The sequence below is a fragment of the Crocuta crocuta genome, unplaced genomic scaffold, assembly GCF_008692635.1.
Source record: "Crocuta crocuta isolate KB4526 unplaced genomic scaffold, BGI_CrCroc_1.0 scaffold229, whole genome shotgun sequence".
Lineage (NCBI taxonomy): Eukaryota > Metazoa > Chordata > Mammalia > Carnivora > Hyaenidae > Crocuta > Crocuta crocuta.
The window spans coordinates 7,643,293-7,661,366 of NW_027536464.1; the positions used below are offsets into that span (position 1 = coordinate 7,643,293).

Genomic DNA, 18,074 nt, shown 5'->3' on the forward strand with positions numbered 1-18,074 from the left:
ATAGCGCACAAGAAAATATACAAATAAGCATTAAAAAAAAAAAACCTGCCAGCAATCCAATTCATAAACAGTAGTTTGCAAATTCTAAAACGTTTGTGTGCCAAGAGTTCGCTTGGATCTCAGAATGTATTACCCATACAGAGTGACCAGATTTCCAGCAGAGCCCAAGAAGCGGTTTGATTGATCATGAGGTGAAATATTATCAATAGAGTCACTGAGTTCCAGAATCTCTTAGGAAGCCCAGACTATGCAGCCCCNAGGTGGGGTGGGAACTGGTGGTTTCCATGGCAGCAAGAACTGGGCGGAGCCTGTCGGTTTCCACGTTCTGCCGATTCCTGGGTATTTGAGTTTAGGCTTCTGCAGGCCACAAGTAATGAAATGGGGGAACTTGAGACCCGGAGTTAGAGGGGNTGCTCCCTGCACATCTGCCGTGTTTCTTCCCCAGCACGTGGCTGAGTGGTCTGCTTCGCGGTGTAGGCTCTGGTTTCTAAATTTTCTTCTCTTTCGTTCAGCAGACGCTGACTGGGGTCTCAGAATCCGAATTTCCAAAGAGGAAGCATTTGGGGAGCCAAATTAGGTCAAGTGTCCAGCCCAAGGCCAGCTCACTCTGGCTCAGATTCGGGGGAGGGGTTTGGGGGAAACCCAGGGCTCCAACGTGGCCACCAACCTCTTCTCCTGTCCCTCTTCCTTCCCACAGGGGAGCCAGCGTGTGCCGGGGAAGGGAATTCTCCCCAGAAGAGCAGCGTCGGATTCAGACCCTGCAAAAAGTATCCAATACACTTTGTAATTTGGGGGAAAAAATCAAATAAAATGGAAGCAAAACCGCTTGCCTCTCAAGGTTGTAGAATTTATGTGTAAGGATTTGAAAATGCGTTGTAAACTCTAAGCGTTCTAAAAGTGGTGAGATTTTACTCTTAGTCTAGATCAACAGTCATTGAATGAGGATTGGTGGAGCACTTAGTTCATGCCGGGGATACTTTCCAATACAGACATAAAGAAGAAAGACAAACCCTGGGACAAGAACGTAATGTAGTAATAGAATAAATTCTGGAGTCAAATAGACCTGCACTGAATCCCCCTGCCGCTTACACTTAGGGGCTTTGGACACATTTCGTCCCTCTGAGCCTCAGTTTTCTCATCTATAAAGTGGGAGTGTTACTCCTTATCACAGCCTCTACGGCCCTACCTGATCCAGCCTCTGCTCACCCCTCCCCAGTCAGTCCTTGCCCTCACGTTCAGGTTCAAGTGTCTCCTACCTTGCTGGTCTCTGGTGGCTCCCCCAACCTGCTGGACTTGGGCCTGCCTCACGGCCTTACAGCCACAGTTCCCTCTGCCTGGAAATAGCCCTTCTCAGAGGCAACCCTCTTACCTAAATGTCTTCCCCCTCACCGTGCTCCTCACCCCTCACCGTGCTCCTCACCCCTCACCGTGCTCCTCACCCCTCACCGTGCTCCTCACCCCTCACCGTGCTTCTCACCATAGTACTTATACTCCCTAAAACCACATATTCACTTGATTTCTTATTAGCTGGGTCCCCCGCTAAAATAGAAGTTCCATGATCCAAGGGCACTGGGGTTTTCTTGAACTTCTGTGACCCCGAGCCTAGAACAGTACCTGATATTAATAAATGTACATACTGTCACACAGGTAGAGTCCCATGTGACAAGAGAGGAAGAAGAGGCTGGAGCGACGCTCCCACAAGCCAAGGACCACCAAGGAAAACTGCATTTACTGGGAAGAGTCTCTACTGCTCTGAGAACACCTCCCCCCCACCGCCCCCCAGTTCACCTTGGGTTGGATGGGTTTTCCAGACCAGGTTTGGTTCCTTTCCCTACCTCCAAAGTAGTCCTGTGGCTTCCAAAGGTACTCCAGAACCAGAATCAGCTGTCTGATACCTTGAACTCTGGACCAGAGCTGCCTGAACATGACGTTCAAATCAGGAAGAGCGTTGTTTGGAAGCACCCCAAATGTTCTGCGGTAGATGACTGGTAAGATAAATTCTAATGTCTCTTCCACTGATACGGGATAATCTCCAAATATATCATAAGTAAGAAAAACAAGACAGAACATTATGTAAAGAATATTACCATTTGTGTAAAAAAAAAAAAAAACAGATTCACATTTGCTTGTTTATGCAATTAAGTAAAATTCCACTTGAAAAAGCCTTTTAAAAAAGCAGTATTATTGGGGCACCTAGGAGGCTCAGTAATGACTTCGGCTTAGGGCATGATCTCACGGGTCATGAGTTCGAGGCCCACATTGGGCTCACTGCTGTCAGTGCAGAACCCGCTTCGGATCCTCTGTCCCATTTTCTTTCTCCCTGCCCCTCCCCTGCTTGTGCTCTCTCAAAGACTAAATAAACATTTTTTAAAAATTGAAATTATCGAAATGGTCCTGCAATGAGTCTCGAGATCCCTGGCTTCTCTCTGCCTCCAGGTACCATTTATCCAACAGCCCGCCTCCCAAGTCATTGTCTGGAAGCCTTTTTTTTCTCACGCCCTTCATTTGCTTTTCAGTGACTTCTCAGTACCTCAAACTTACACCACAAACTTTATAATCCGCCATTCAGGGCCCCCTGCATACAGACACAATTTCTCTCTCCAACGACACTCCGCCACACGGTCCAGGGACTCTCCCCTCCAACCAGCACCAAGTGCTCACTGGCCCCAGACACAGTGGCCATTTCTGTATGACCGAGGGCTTTTGACAAGAATGAGTGGTGAATTTTGCCAAATGGCTTTTCTGCACGTGTTGCAATGAGCCTGTATTCGTTTCTCAGGGCTGCTGGGACAAAGCGCCGCAAACAGGGTGGCTTAAAAGAAATTCGTTAATTCACAGCTGCGGAGGCTGGATGCCTGAGCTGTGGATGTCGGCAGGGCCATGGTCCTTCTGAAACCCCTTTGGGGAGTCCTTCCTTGCCTGTCACTAGTTTCTGAGCAGCACACGAGTCCCCATGGATTGATGGATCGGGGCCCACCTACTCCAGTATGACCTCACCTTAACTCACTACACCTGCAGTGACTCTGTTTCCAAATAGGGTCACATTCTGAGGTACAGATGTGAGGACTCCAACATATCTTTTGGGGGAGACACAATTCAACCTGCATAAGAAATCATTTGACTTTTCTCCTTAGTGCTATTAATAGGATGGATAATACTCATAGATTTTTGTTGTTATTTAACTATACTTATTAAGGTTATGACTGGAACAAATTGCACTTAGCCGCAACACGTTCTATTTTAAATAGACTTCTGGATTTCAACTGTTGATATCTTAAGGTTTTGAACCCTATTCGGAAGTGAGAATATTCTGTTGTTTTCCTTTTGATGTTTTCAGTTTTGAGATCAATATCATAATGACTTTATAAAAGGAACATTGGAAAATTCTGTCTTCTGAATAAGTGACATTGAGATTATCCATTCTTGAAAGGTTGGGGTAGAATTTCCCTGTGGTATTATCTAGGCTAAGTGCTTTTTATGGGGGAGAATTTGAACCCCTTTATCTAGTTCTGTAGGCTGGACCTAGTGACTTGCTTCCAGTAAGTAGAATATGATTGAACTATCGGCATATGACCTTCAATATCAGATTATAAAAGATGACCACCTTGTCTTTCTCTGATCCTCTCTGTCTCTGGTTTTCTCAGAAGGACGGAAGGAAGCTGGTGGGCTGTGAGCTGTCCTACGGAGAGACCCACATGGCAAGAAAGAGGGTGGCCTCTGGCCAAGAGTCCACAAAGAATGGAAACTTACCAATCACCCCTTAAGTGATTTTGGCAGCTGGTCTATCTTCAACTGAGCCTTGAGGTGACTGAGACCTTGCGAGAAACCCAGAGCCAGAGGACCCAGTTAAGATGCTCCTTGGATTCCTGACCCACAGAACCCTCTCGATAATAAATGTTGCTGTTTTAAGTCACTATTTGTGGGACAATTTGTTATACAGCAGTAGATAACCAATACACAATCCCAACCCTGGCGACCTGTCCTGATCTAGGAAGTACTGCCAGTTTGAAAACTGAATGGTCTAGCTGTCATTTGGAAGTGCCTTGCTCCATAGAGAGAGAACTCTAAAAGAATTTAAAATGCAATAATGCAATCAGTACCAAAGTTTTTCATTTGAAAGGCCTTTTAACATCATGTTCGTTTAATTTACTCATTTTGATTCAATACAGATATGACAGTTTTCCCTTCGAATTTACTTATACTTAGTTCTTTCTTCTAAAAAAAGAATTGTATCTGCACATGAGTATTTAGAATGTGTCAAATTAAATACAGACTGCCTAGATAAAAATTGAGCAGGTTATGGGTTGAATTATAACATAGATTTATATTATACAACATTTAAACCAACATTTGTTTGATTTCCATCCACCAAAGATCTGTCCTCTCTTCTTTCACAGAAATATAGTCTAAGGTGGACATAAGCTGCCCTTCTAAATTTTATTTATGTTTTTATTTTCTTTTTGAGAGAGAGACAGAGCGTGACTGGGGGAGGGGCAGAGAGAGAGGGAGACACAGAATCTGAAGCAGGCTCCAGGCTCTGAGCTGTCAGCACAGAGCCCGACGCGGGGCTTGAACTCACGGAGTGAGTATCATGACCTGAGCTGAAGTCAGACACCTAACCAACTGAGCCACCCAGGTGCCCCATAAGCTGTCCTTCTAAAGATAACATTTCCAAGCCTGTCTTGGGCCATGTACCTATGTTCTTACTGATGCAACATAGATTGCTGTTTAGGACAGTCGCTGGATTTCAGATGTGCCCATAACCCAGCTTCAATCATGCAGAGGAGGACAGTTATCATTGGTCCCAGGGGTAGTGGAACAATAAGATGGCAAGATGTCGGTGTGCTGTTTCGAAGGGCACATGCATCCCAATGTTTATATCAGCGCTATCAACAGTAGCCAAAGTACGGAAGCATCATGGAGCAGAACTTTCCGCACCCAGACCCCTCACCTGGGAACTGTCACATGAAAGGGAAAGAAAATAACTATGTTCTTGAAGTCACTGGATTTTGGGGTCTCTTTGTTACAGCAGCTTAACCTTCACTCTGATGAATACATCCATCATTGTTCCTTTAAAATATGTCCCTTAGTAATTACTATATATACACAACTAAGCAAAGTGCAAATACCTTGATTTCTGCCCTGGGCCGGGGTGGGGAGAAACAGCAAAATGTCTTTCTCCCGGGTGTGACTAGTGTTAAACTGTCCAAAAGGCTACAGATTATTTTTCCTGCGTCCACTTTATTTCTATGCATGACTTCAGGCTACCATGTAACTTCTCCACTAGACGTTAGGCCCTTCAGCCTACCTTTCGCTTCTCAAAGACGATGATTTCTGTTAGATTGGTTGGGAAATTTATTGTCAGACTATCAGCCTGTGCCTTCGAAGACAGGGTGGGGGACAGGTCTGGGGGAGCACACGGATCACTGCCAGAGGTCACCAGCTTTTCAGTCTCACTTGAGATGTTCAGGGTCAAGTCCTCCTGAAGATTCCTTCCTAAGTTGAGTGCTTCTGGCACATGCTATGCCTCTGTCACCCAGTTGCCCTCTAGAGCTTTTCCACAATAGCCTTGTAAGACAGGAAGCACGGGTTATTATTTCAACACAGGGAAAGACTGAGACACACGGGGACATCACAAGCCACTAGAAGCCAGAGCCAGTATGGGGTCCTCCAAGGAGACAAAATGCACTGTGTGAATGGACAATTCTTTGGCTTTATGTCAAATGTGCTGTGTCTGCCCTGCTTCTTTTTTCTAATTGAGAGGAAGGAGAACTGAAGCATTAAACTTCAGAGATACATCACTTCAGTGTCTTCAAGGGCGAATCTATTTCTTTAACACATAAAAAGAACAGGTCATGAACTACTCCAACTTTAGCTTTTAAAACTAAACTATATGGGAATGCAAACTGGTGTCGCCACTCTGGAAAACAGGATGGCAGGTTGTTTAATTTTTTTAAATATTTTTTTAAATTTATTTCTAGGAGAGAGAGAGACAGCGTGAGCAGGGGAGGGTCAGAGAGAGAGGGAGATACAGACTCTGAAATAGGCTCCAGGCTCTGAGCTGGCAGTCAGCACAGAGCCCGACGCAGGCCTCGAACCCACGAACCGTAAGATCATGACCTAAGCGAAAGTTGGATGCTTAACCGACTAAGCCACCCAGGCGCCCCAATTGTTTAATTAAACAATTAAAACTAGAACTACCTTATGACCCAGCAATTGTACTACTAGGTATTTATCCAAGGAATCTAGGTGTGCTGTTTCAAAGGGCACATGCACCCCAATGTTTATAGCAGCACTATCGACAATAGCCAAAGTATGGAAAGAGTCCAAATGTCCACGGACAGATGAGTGGATAAAGGAGATGTGTATACACACAATGGAGTATTACTCGGCAATCCAAAAGAATGAAATCTTGTCATTTACAATTATGTAGATAGAACTAGAGGGTATTATGCTAAGCAAAATTAGTCAGAGAAAGACAAATATCATAGGACTTCACTCACATGAGGACTTTAAGATACAAAACAAATGAACATAAGGGAAGGGAAGCATAAAGAATATTAAAAAAACAGGGAGGGGAACAAAACATAAGAGACTCCTAAATATGAAGAATGAACAGAGGGTGCTGGAGGGGCTTTGGGAGGGGGGATGGGCTAAAGGGGTAAGGGGCGTTAAGGAATCTACTCCTGAAATCATTATTGCACTATATGCTAACTAACTTGGATGTAAATTTAAAAAAATAAATTAAAGGGGCGCCTGGGTGGCTCAGTCGGTTAAGCCTCCGACTGGGACTGGCTAAGGTCATGATCTCACGGTTCGTGGGTTCGAGCCCCGCATCGGGCTCTGTGCTGACAGCTAGCTCGGAGCCTGGAGCCTGCTTCAGATTCTTTGTCTTCCTCTCTCTCTGACCCTTCCCTACTCGTGCTGTCTCTCTCTCTCAGAAATAAATTTTAAAAAACATTAAAAAATTAAAAGAAATTTGTTCATGCTAAAAAAATAAACAATAAAAAATAAAGTAAAGAAAAAAAGAAAAACTAAACTGTAGAGTTTGGTCCCAGTGGCTGTAAATGGGGAGAGGGGCCTTCTGCTTCCGGGGACCCCGCATCTCCACCTGCTTGTGACAGCAGCCCTGTGCTCCTTCTGTAAGTTAAGCATCTNAAATTTGTTCATGCTAAAAAAATAAACAAATAAATAATAAAAAAATAAAGTAAAGAAAAAAAGAAAAACTAAACTGTAGAGTTTGGTCCCAGTGGCTGTAAATGGGGAGAGGGGCCTTCTGCTTCCGGGGACCCCGCATCTCCACCTGCTTGTGACAGCAGCCCTGTGCTCCTTCTGTAAGTTAAGCATCTCCCAAATTTCACTGCTTTCTTTGCCACCTTAATTTTGCTCTCCATCAGGCTTGGGAAGGAGCGCAGAAGCTCAGGCATGAGGGAGACCAGCTCATCCTCCAACGCTGCGTCCCTAAGACTTCCTGACCTAAAAAGGCAACTGGAGGAACGGGAAGGCGGCAGGTGTTTGCGCTTAGTCATTTGTGCAACTAAATCCTCAGGCGGTTTTGCACGGCTCCTGGGCTGTGACCCTGTGGCCCGAGCAGAGGCCTGGGATTGAGCGCTTGCTGCAGACCGAGCAGCTGCGCCTAATTCGACCGCGCCTCTCCCTCCACGTGAGCACGCGCGGAGGCCCTCCCGGGGGGTCTGGGCGCTGCCCGGCGATTCCAGCGCGAGGCACCCAAACCAAGGACATTCCCTTTGCGCCTCCTCTGCTGCGATCCTTAAAACGGGCTCGGCTTCAGCTGCGGTGAGATATCAAATCCTCCTCCCAGCCCTACACCTTGATCCCTCAGGGTCTAAAGGTCACGAAGGCTCTCCTTCTGTCTGTCCAGCGCTCTCGCCTAACGTAATGAGAGGCAGAGCAGAAAAATGGAAGTGGAAGGGAGAGGAGGCAGCATCTTTCTCAGTGCGGAAAATCGAGAAGGAACAGCGTTTCCTCCACGCCCGTCCCAAAGTGCTCAGCAGCTGTGCAATCACAAGGGCAGAGGCAAGGACTTGGGAGGGTGATTCAGGGTGTACGTTCAGCCTCCTCCGTTCCTGAGCAAGGTCGAGGAGGTCGGGCCTCGGGGAGACGCTGCCGCAGTTTGGAAAGAACTTGAGACTCTTCCTTAGGGGGCCCGTGCTTGCAGGAAGCAGGCGAAGAAAAGGCAGGTGTAGACCGCTGGGTGCGGGAGGGAAGGAAACCCGACGTCACGCTGGGCTCAATCGGGAAAGTGGGGTGTCTGCGGGACCCGCCCGCGCGTGGCAGGAAGGACTCGCTCAGGTCCACACGTGCTCCGCCGCTGCCATTAGGTGGCACGTCTTCGCCAGCCCGAAGGGACTGGGGGCGCGGGGGCGCGAGGAGGGGGTGCGGTTTAGACACCTGTGCGCCTCCGCCCAGAGGCGCCCGGGCCGGACGCTGGGGACCGCCCGAGCCCGTCGGAGCCCGCGGGGAGGGATGGCAGGGCGGGACATGCCCGACGCAAGGTGGAGGCCGCCACCTGGGCGCCCGCGCGCGGGGCGGCGCTAGGACCCGAGCGGCGCANGGCGCGGGGACCCAGCTCCCGGCGCCGGGCACGGAGGGGGAGGGGGGTGGGGAGTCCGGTCACCAGGGATGCCACCTCCAACGCTGTCGGGGGCACCCAGGTCTGTTCCGACATCAGACGCACTGGGAGCTTTAGATGCGGTCTAAAGACTTTCTGCCTCCCTAAGTGAAATTTCTGCTCGCGAATATCCTCCCAAATGTGTAAGAGTTACGTAATTGAGAAGAGGGGGGAGATGTCCTTGACGTTTCCACCGGGCCTCTCCGGGGAGAAATTCTGCGAACCCCCGCTCCCCCCGCCCCCAGGATTTTGTGAGTTTCCTCCCGTCCGCCCTTCCCTGGTCCACACCCAAGGGGTGTAGCCGGGCTCGGTGTGCCCTTCGCTGCTCTGCGTTTCCAGCTCAAAGGACAGAAGTGCAGGTTTAAATATTGCACCCGGAGAGGTCTGCAAACCCCACTCGCTGCCAACGCGGGGGTCAGAAACGCCACCCCTGGCCTGCCGAGTGGGTCTCTTCTTTACCCGCACCAGTGACTTTAACAGATGCTGTCAAGAAAAAGGGCTCACCGCGCTCGGCTCCAGGCGTTCAGAGTGTAGTTATACAACCCACTGCGGCTGCGGGGAGCCGGCGTGTGTCGGCGGCGCAGTGTGGCGGGAGGGACCCAAGGGCGCGGATGTCGGCGCGCCCGGGCGGTGGGAGGGCTCTCTGCGGCCGTCACCGGTCCTGGGCATCCACAGAAGCTGCCCTTTCCCCGGGAGAGGCAGAAGGGAACNATTTACGTGCAGATTTCTAGCTCTAGTAACTGAAGAAGAACCTGGCTTCGATGTGGGAGGGGATATTGTGGGCACTGAATTACAAAGTTTATTGGAGAGGGTGGGGGTGGAGGTGTGTTCCACTCTAGAAAAATCCTCTATAATTTTCTTTTTTTTCCAATTGTTTCTTCTCTGTCCCACATGACATCTAGTAACTTTTAATTGCTTTTAAGTTTACTTATTTATTTTGAGAGAGACAGAGACAGCGTGAGTGGGGGAGGGGCAGAGGGAGAGGGAGGGAGGGAGAGGGAGGGAGAGAGAGAGAGAGAGAGAGAGAGAGAGAGAGAGAGAGAGAATCCCAAGCAGGCTCGGGGCTGCCAGTACAGAGCCCAACGCAGGCTCCAACTCAGGAAACGGTGAGATCATGAAACCACGAGGCAGACGATTAACCAACTGAGCGGGCCAGGTGCCTCAACATCTAGTCACTTTTAGATGAGTTTGAGACCCACCCACCTTTCCTCTTGTCCTGTCTTACAAATGGGACAGAGTCAGAAGATAAGAACAGTCACATACTGGAAACGTGGCACAGCTTTTCCTATGCGTGCACACACACACCATTTACACACACAGGTAGATGCATAGACTGTTTTTCGTTGCTCTCACCACACGCTTCCCTCTGTGTTTCCAATTCAGGAAGCTGAGGAGTGTGCATTTTCCCGCTAGTGCTTTTCAAACTGTTTTAAACTTACCTTTTTTAAAAAAAATTTTTTTAATGTTTTTTTATTTCTGAGAGAGAGAGAGGCAGCATGAGCAGGGGAGNTTAAAACATTACCTTTGGTAATGAAACTAAATTCTGGACAAGGATCCTCTTGTGCTTTATTTAAAAGCACAATAAGCGAGGCCCCGGGGTGCCTTAGTCAGTTGAGTGTCTGACTTGGGCTTGGGTCATGAACTCGCAGTTTGTGAGTTCGAGCCCTGCATCAGTCTCTGTGCTGACAGCTCAGAGTCAGAGCCTGGAGCCTTCTTTAGATTCTGTCTCCCTTGTTCCCCCCCCCCCCCCCCCCACCCCGGCTCATGCTCTGTTCTCTTTCTGTCTCTCAAAAATGAATAAATGCTAAAAGATTTTTTTTAAAAAATACAAGAAGCAGATTTCTTACAGAGAATTGTCTTCTACCTGCTTAGAAAGCCTGTGCACTCAGCCACATAGTAGGGTGGCCCCCTTTCCATTCTGACACATGACTTCACCCACTATAGATCATGAAATACTAAGAGGGAGCTAAAAATTCACGGTAAGAAGTCATTGTGTTGAGGAAGAAAATAACCCATGAGAGCATTTGATACATAAGAAGTTAATGAATGTTTTTAAAGGTGAGTCTGTTCCAGGTGATGGGGCAATTCGTATTTTGCAAATCCAGGGAGAGTTCTCAAAGGAAAAGGATTGATACCTGCCCTGGATAATTAATAGCACCTTAAAGGGCTGGTTGGAAAACTTCTCTCCAGCAACTATCCTCCCCCCCCACCCCAAACCCATGGCCTTTGGCTTCCGCCCAGCCCGTGGCCTGCCTGAGCTGCCTGTCCTTTCTCCAAATAATCCCACTCATCCCTCAGTTTCAAAGGTCAGTTCTTCAAGAGACACCTTTGCTCACCTTCCAATCTCACTCCTTCTTTTTTTTATAGGTTCTCTTTGTTTCCTGTTATCCTTCGTTATAGCACGCATCGCACTGTGCAAATATGCCTTTGTGTGGCTATCTGATTATTGCCAGTCTCCAGCGGGTGATAAGCTCTCAGAATGCAGGAAACTTGCCTGGTGTGCTCATTATTTTCTTCACATGGGAACTCAGCGAATTTCGTGAATACATGAGTGCAGACGGCAAAATAAAATCTGCCCTTTAAAAGCAAGATAAGCAGATTTCTTGCAAAGACCTCTTGCTCCAGCAAGCCGGATGGTAGGAATTCCCATCCCAAATATGACTGCACTCACTATAGATGATGAAAAAGGAAGACAGAGCTAAAAGTTCAAGATAAGACATTAAAGATTTTTAAATTGAAGGGTAAATATTGAAAATCAGTTTTTCTCCCACATAGCCTAGAAGTCAGGCAGCTCTTGGATGCTGATTTAAGGTCCTTCAAACAATAGAGAAGTGTTTTCTTCACTTGGGTGACTTTAGAATGCAACACATCGAATTTTTCTCATCTCCCGCATTTGCTGGATTTATTTTCATTCTTAAAACAGAACAAATGCAGAAATGATTAAGGGCTTCGTTTACAAATTCTCATGTCACACCATCGCATTGGTAGGTTAAAGATTAACTACATCTTTTACCAACCAGAGCTGGGCCGGGTTGGCACAAAGCTGTCACTGAGTAAGTCAGAGTGGACCTCAGAGATTTCCCCATAGTCGTGACTTTCACAGACAGGTCTGACTCCTAAAAGGTTAAGTGCTTTATGGAGGACGTTCCAGGTATCCATAGAGTGAGATCTTTTGACTGCCGAGTCAAAATTTCTCTCCACCATGCACCTTCCAAGGAAAAATTCTGGGGTTTCATTTTATCTGTCTCACTGAGCAGGTATGAGGTGTAGGGGCTGGTTAGGAGCAGGGTGGGGGTCTGGCGGAAAGAGAACGTGTTGCTTTCAGCGTGCAGCAGTAATTGTAGAAGGACATTCTTGGTAGAAGCCAAGATCAAGAGGCAGGGACCCTGGGACTGAGGAGAAGGGCAAAGACCTGGTTACATTGTGTTTTTCTGTTCTGGGTCCAGGCCAGCCTTGGATATGATGGTATTTTGGTGTTTATCATCTTTGCTTACTCAACTCAATTGCCTTCAGATAGACTCTGCAGTGTCTTTCCCCATCATTACGTTAGACTGGAGTGGTCTTTCCAAACGGTACTGGGCTCAATAAATACTTTGTGATAACTATTGGCACATAGCTCTGGAGTTGGGTTGAGGCAGGGACCGAAGATACGTCATTTAAAGAAGTCTTTGTACTATTTCCTTCTTGAAACCTTTGGGACCCTGCAGGTCTGTCAGCCCACAAAAACCCACCCTTAATGTTACGGGCTTGCGAAAGTGCAAAGACATCTTCAGAATCAGGACACCCAGATCTGGCTCCCCCGCTGTGACTCAGGGAACTTCCCTGGGCCTCATCTGCAAATGGACACAGGGGGATAGAACCGTGCGTTTCCACCTGTGGGTGGCCATGAGCGTCAATTAGAGGAGCTTTAGAAACAAACAAAAAATCCACGTCCGGGGTGCAGGTCACAAGTGGAGGCTGGAGAAGCCAGCGAACAGAGGAGGGAGGCTCCAAGTTCTCTTCTCCTGGGGCTGAGCACCCTTGGGGTGTTCAAGACGAGGATGGTGACAGTGAAGGCAGGGGTCGCAGCCGCTGCCGCATTTTGGCTTGGTCATAACTCAACCGGCCAACAGATAAAACTTCCAGTTTTGATGATCTGTGATGTTCCAGTTTGAAATGGTAAAATAAGCCCCTTTGAAGGGGTAACTTTGAACATTTTTTTTTTCTAGTTACAGATGGTGTTCAGATGATGAATCTTGGAAAAATACAAAGAAAAAGTTAAATCCATGCCCATTATACCCCTGCCCAAAGATAATCATTCAGTAAACGTTCAACCTCACTTTAAGTGGCTACGCGTTACTCCAGAGCATGGTTAGAGTAGAATTTTGTCCCTGGGCTTTTAGGTTGCTTCTGGTTTTTGAGTCAAAATAACATCTTTGTACAAGTATCTATCTTTATCTATCTTTCCACACATCTTGACTGTCTTTTTTATTTAATTAAATTTTTTTTTTCTTTTTAGAGGGTGAAGGATGGAGAAGGGCAGAGAGAGAGAGAGAGAGAACTTGACCCCAAGACCCTGGGAACATGAACTGAGCCAAAATTAAGAGTCAGATGATCAACCAATTGAGCCACCCTGGTGCCCCTGTTTGATTGTCTTTTTTAATTGAGACATAAGTGACACATAATATTATAGTAGTTACAGGTGCACAACAGAATGATTCAATATTTGTAAGTACTGTATTGTGAAATGATCATAGTAAGTCTAGTCAATATCCATCATCACACATAATTGCAGCTTTTCTTCTGGTGATGAGAACTTTTAAGATCTACTCTCTTAGGGGCACCTAGGTGGCTCAGTCAGTTAAGCGTCCAACTTCAGCTCTGGTCATGATCTCACGGCTTGTGAGTCCGAGCCCCGTGTTGGACTCTGTTGACAGCTCGGAACCTGGAGCCTCCTTCAGATTCTGTGTCTCCCTGTCTCTGCTCCTTCCACAGCTCACACTGTCTCTTTCTCTCTCAAAAGTAAATAAACATTAAAATTTTTTTTAAAAAAGATCTACTCTCTTAGCAACTTTAAGATACATGTTATTAAATATAGTCACCAGGCCATACATTACATCCTCATGATTTATTTTGTAACTTCAAGTTTGTGTTTTGTGACCACCTTCACCCATTTCACCTATTCCCACCCCCACTGCCTCTGGCAACCACCCATCTATTCTCTTATCTATAAATTCAAGTTTTTTTGTTTGTTTGCTTCATATTTCACATTTAGCTGTTTTTTCTTATTTCACTAAGATAATGCCCTCAAGTTCTATCCATAGTCTCACAAATGGCAAGATTTCCTTCTTGTTTACAGCCAAATATTCCAGTGTGTGTGTGTGTGTGTGTGTGTATGTACAGTTGTAGCACATTTTCTTTATCCATTCATCCATCAGTGGACACTAAATTTATTTCCAAATCTCAGTTGATGTAAATAATGCTGAAATGAACATGGGAGTGCAGTTATCTTTTGGAGCTAGTGCTGTCTTTTCTTAGATAAATACGTAGAAATAGAATTGCTAGATCATATTGTATCTCTGTTTTTAATTTTTTTTAAAGGATTTTATTTTTAAGACTCTCTACGCCCAGCGTAGGGCTCGAACTCATAACCCTGAGATCAAGAGTTGTATGTTCTACTGACTGAGCCAGCCAGGCGCCCCTAGTTTTAATTTTTTGAGGAACATCCATGTTGCTTCAGTAGCCGCTGCACCAGTTTACATTCCCACCAACAGTGCACACGGGTTCCCTTTGCTCCACATCCTTTCCAACACCTGTTATTTCTTGTCTTTTTGATAATGGCCTTTGTAACAGGTGTGAGGTGGTATCTCATAGTGATTTTGATTTGCATTTCCCTGATGATGAGTAGTGTGGAGCATCTTTGCATGTATCTGTTGGCCATCTGGGTGTCTTCTTTAGAAAAATGTCTTTTCAGTACCCTTCGACAGCTCAGCTGGTAGAACGGAGGAATGTAGAGGAAGAATGTCTTTTCAGATCTGCCCATTTTTTAATCAGAGTACTTGTGAAACAATTGCTATTGAGTGGTATGAGTTCTTTATATATTTTGGATATTAATTCCCCTTATCCAAAAATATTTGCAAATATTTTCTCCCATTTGGTAGGCTGCCTTTTCATTTCGGTAATGGTTTCCTTTGCTATGCAGAAGCTTTTTTGTTTTTTGTTTTTTAGTTTATTTATTTTGAGAGAGAGAAAAAGAGAGAGGAGGGAGAACAGGGTAAGGGCAGAGAGAGAAGGAGGGAGAGCAGGGTAGGAGCAGAGGGAGAATCCCAAACAGGCTCCATACTCAGCACGGAGCCCAATGCGGGGCTCGATCTCACAAACTGTGAGGTCCTGACCTGAGCCCAAGAGTTGGATGCTTAACACACTGAGCCACCCAAGGCACCTCTGTGCAGAAGCTTTTAATTTGATGTAATCCCACTTGTTTATTTTTGCTTTTGTTGCCTTTTCTTTTGCTGTCAAATCCAAAATAAAAAAAAAATCATTGCCAAGACTGATTTCAGTCTTTGCTTATCTTCTTAACTCGAATTTCTGGATGTAGAAGTGCCAGGTAGAAACACATATATTATGGCTTTCAGCACCAAGTTGTCTCACACAAGAGGTGTACTGAGATATGTAGCTGTGAGTGTGGATTTTCTCACCCCCTCACCCCTGTCAGGTATAAACACCCTCTTTAATCTTTGGAGAAAATAGGCTACTTTCTGCTGCTTTCCCACCTTATCTTCCTTTATTTCTTGAGCAGCTACGGTGCCTCTGGGGAGGTCCTCAGCCTTAAAGATACAAAGATAAAGAAGATCTAGTTCCTGCCCTGGGAAAGCCACAAAGAAAATGGTGCAATGCAATAAAAATACCCAAATAGAACATGTAGGCTAATAATAATAATAGGATATGAGGCTGATAATAATAATAAGCTGAAAATAACATAATAGTATAAATATGTGGCCAGGGAGACCATAGCAAGAGTAGCTCTCCGTCCCTGGGGAAGCCTGTGAAGTCCTGAGTAAGGGCTGAAAGAACAGCAGGAATTAAATAGATGAAAATGTGAGAATCTCTTTTCTCTACCTGGAAATCTCCAATGACAAAAGATGCAGACACGTTGTCATTTTTGGTGAAGAGTGACACGTTCAGGCTGGGTAGAGTAAGGCTCCCAGCAGGAAAGAGATTAAAGGGTGATTGAAACCCTTAAAAATGGTTAGAATAGCAAATTTTATGTTATGTATATTTCGCCTTAAAAAAAGAAACACCGCTAGTCCTACTTCACCTTCAAGTAAGAAAAACCTAACTGCCCTCTCCTTACGTATGTGTTGCACAGCGTACGATAGGGGGAAAAGGAGGAGGAAAAGGGGTAATTTTTCAGTACGGAAACCTGGCAGACACCACCTGGGCCAGGTAACCAGTGTTAACATCAACAGTGGTAAGTCGTGTTGACAGTATGTGGTTTTGATGCATGTTGAAATTATACACTCTTGACACATGTTGAAAATGGCGCATCACGTGTGTGGTCTTATTTCAGTCTAATCATGAGAAAGACACCAGCCAAACCCTAGTCGAGAGGCATTTTACAAAATCCCTGGCCTTCATTCTTCAAAATTGTCAAAGTCGTAAGTAACAGGAAAAGTGTGACAAATGTCTTAGCCAGGAGAAGACACGAAAACTACATGTAATTGTGGTATCCTGGATGGGACCCTGGAATAGAAAAAAAGGGTGTTAGGTAAAAAGAAAGTCTGAATAAAGTATGCAATTTAGTTAATAAAAAGGCACCTGGGGTTCCTGGGTGGCTCAGTCGGTTAAGTGTCCCACTTCAGCTCAGGTCATGATCTGGCGGTTCATGGGTTCGAGCCCTGCATTGGGGTCTGTGCTGACAGCTCAGAGCCTGGAGCCTGCTTCGGATTCTGTGTCTCCATCTCTTTCTGCCCCTCCCTCCCTCTCAAAAATAAATAAACATTAAAAAAATATTTTAAATGCATCAGTGAATCTTCTGCAAATTGAAAACTGCTCTAAAAAATAAAGTCTATTTAAATGTTTTCAAAAACATGGTAGGTAATTGAAAGGAGTTCAAAGATGGGATCATTTACCAAAGGTGTAGGCAGTGTGGAAAAAAGCAACATGGGAAGGTAAGCATCTTGAAGCAAATTACTTCAGCCTCAAAAAGCCAGAGGAGGGGCACCTGGGTGGCTCAGTCGGTTGGGTGTCTGACTTCGGCTCAGGTCATGGTCTCACTGTTCATGGGTTCGAGCTCCGCATTGGGCTCTGTGCTGACAGCCAGCTTGGAGCCTGGAGCCTACTTCACATTCTGTGTCTCCCTCTCTCTCTGACCCTCCCCTGCTCACTCCGTCTGTCTGTCTCTCTCTCTCTCAGAAATAAAAATAAATAAATAATAAATAAATTTACATCCAAGTTAGCATAGAGAGCAACAATGATTTCAGGAGTAGATTCCTTAATGCCCCTTACCCATTTAGCCCATCCCCCCCCACCCCCTCCAGCAACCCTCTGTTCATTCTCCATATTTAGGAGTCTCTTATATTTTGTCCCCCTCCCTGTTTTAAAAAAACAAACAAACATTAAAAATAAATAAATAAATATTAAAAAAAAAAAAAAAGCCAGAGGAGAAGATAAGCTTCTGTTAAGCCCAGACCCGGTGAGAGCTTAGCTGCCAGAGAGAGAGAGACTCCTGACAGGAGCCAAGACTGTTAGTAGAGAAACAGAGCCACAGCACGGCAGGAGGAGAGGGGGAGATCTATTATGAACTCACTCTCCAGGTGCCCTCTCCTATCTTGCCAGTGCCTCCCTTGGGCCAAATTCAGTCAGAAGCCAGGGAGACTGGGAGGCTGCCTGATGCAGTCCACATAGGCCAGCCTCCCTGGAGAGAGGTGGAGAGTGGACCCCGAAAGACAGATGGAGAGCATCGAGCCCAGTTTGCACGGAGAAACTGGTGTGATACGGGCTGGCGTCTGGGGCAAGAGCCAGAGTTCAGGCTGAGGCCCAAGTGTGGCTTCCTGCAGAATGGGTGTCTGCTCTGTAGCTAGGGGGATGGCAAATCGATTTCGTGCCGTGTGCCAAGACAGAACTGGTGACTGGGACACGGTGATAGGAAACGTTCTTGGGGCGGCACTGTGTCTAAGGGGAAAGAGCGTGGGGTTGAATGGTGGTGTCTGGGGGGGTTACTGAGGGAGCCTGGTGCTGAAGCATTTAAAAAATGGTGAACCAGAGGAGCGCCTGGGTGGCTCAGTCAATTAAGCGTCTGACTTCGGCTCAGGTCACGATCTCACAGTTTGTGAGTTTGAGCCCCGCATTGGGTGGGCTCTGTGCTGACAGGCAGCTCCGAGCCTGGAATCTGATTCGGATTCTGTGTGTGTCTCTCTCTCATTCTGCCCTTCTCCCACTCACTTTCTCTCTCTCTCAAAAA

The 18,074-nt window shown here is 46.2% G+C and overlaps 1 long non-coding RNA gene across 1 annotated transcript; it reads left to right on the top strand.

Annotated features, from left to right (window-relative positions):
• Positions 1-484: 484 nt before the first annotated feature.
• LOC144218685 (uncharacterized) lies at positions 485-3,913 on the top strand. Its single transcript, XR_013331222.1, has 4 exons — positions 485-577; positions 698-767; positions 1,648-1,988; positions 3,645-3,913. It is a non-coding gene; the product is annotated as an uncharacterized LOC144218685 (long non-coding RNA).
• Positions 3,914-18,074: the final 14,161 nt, after the last annotated feature.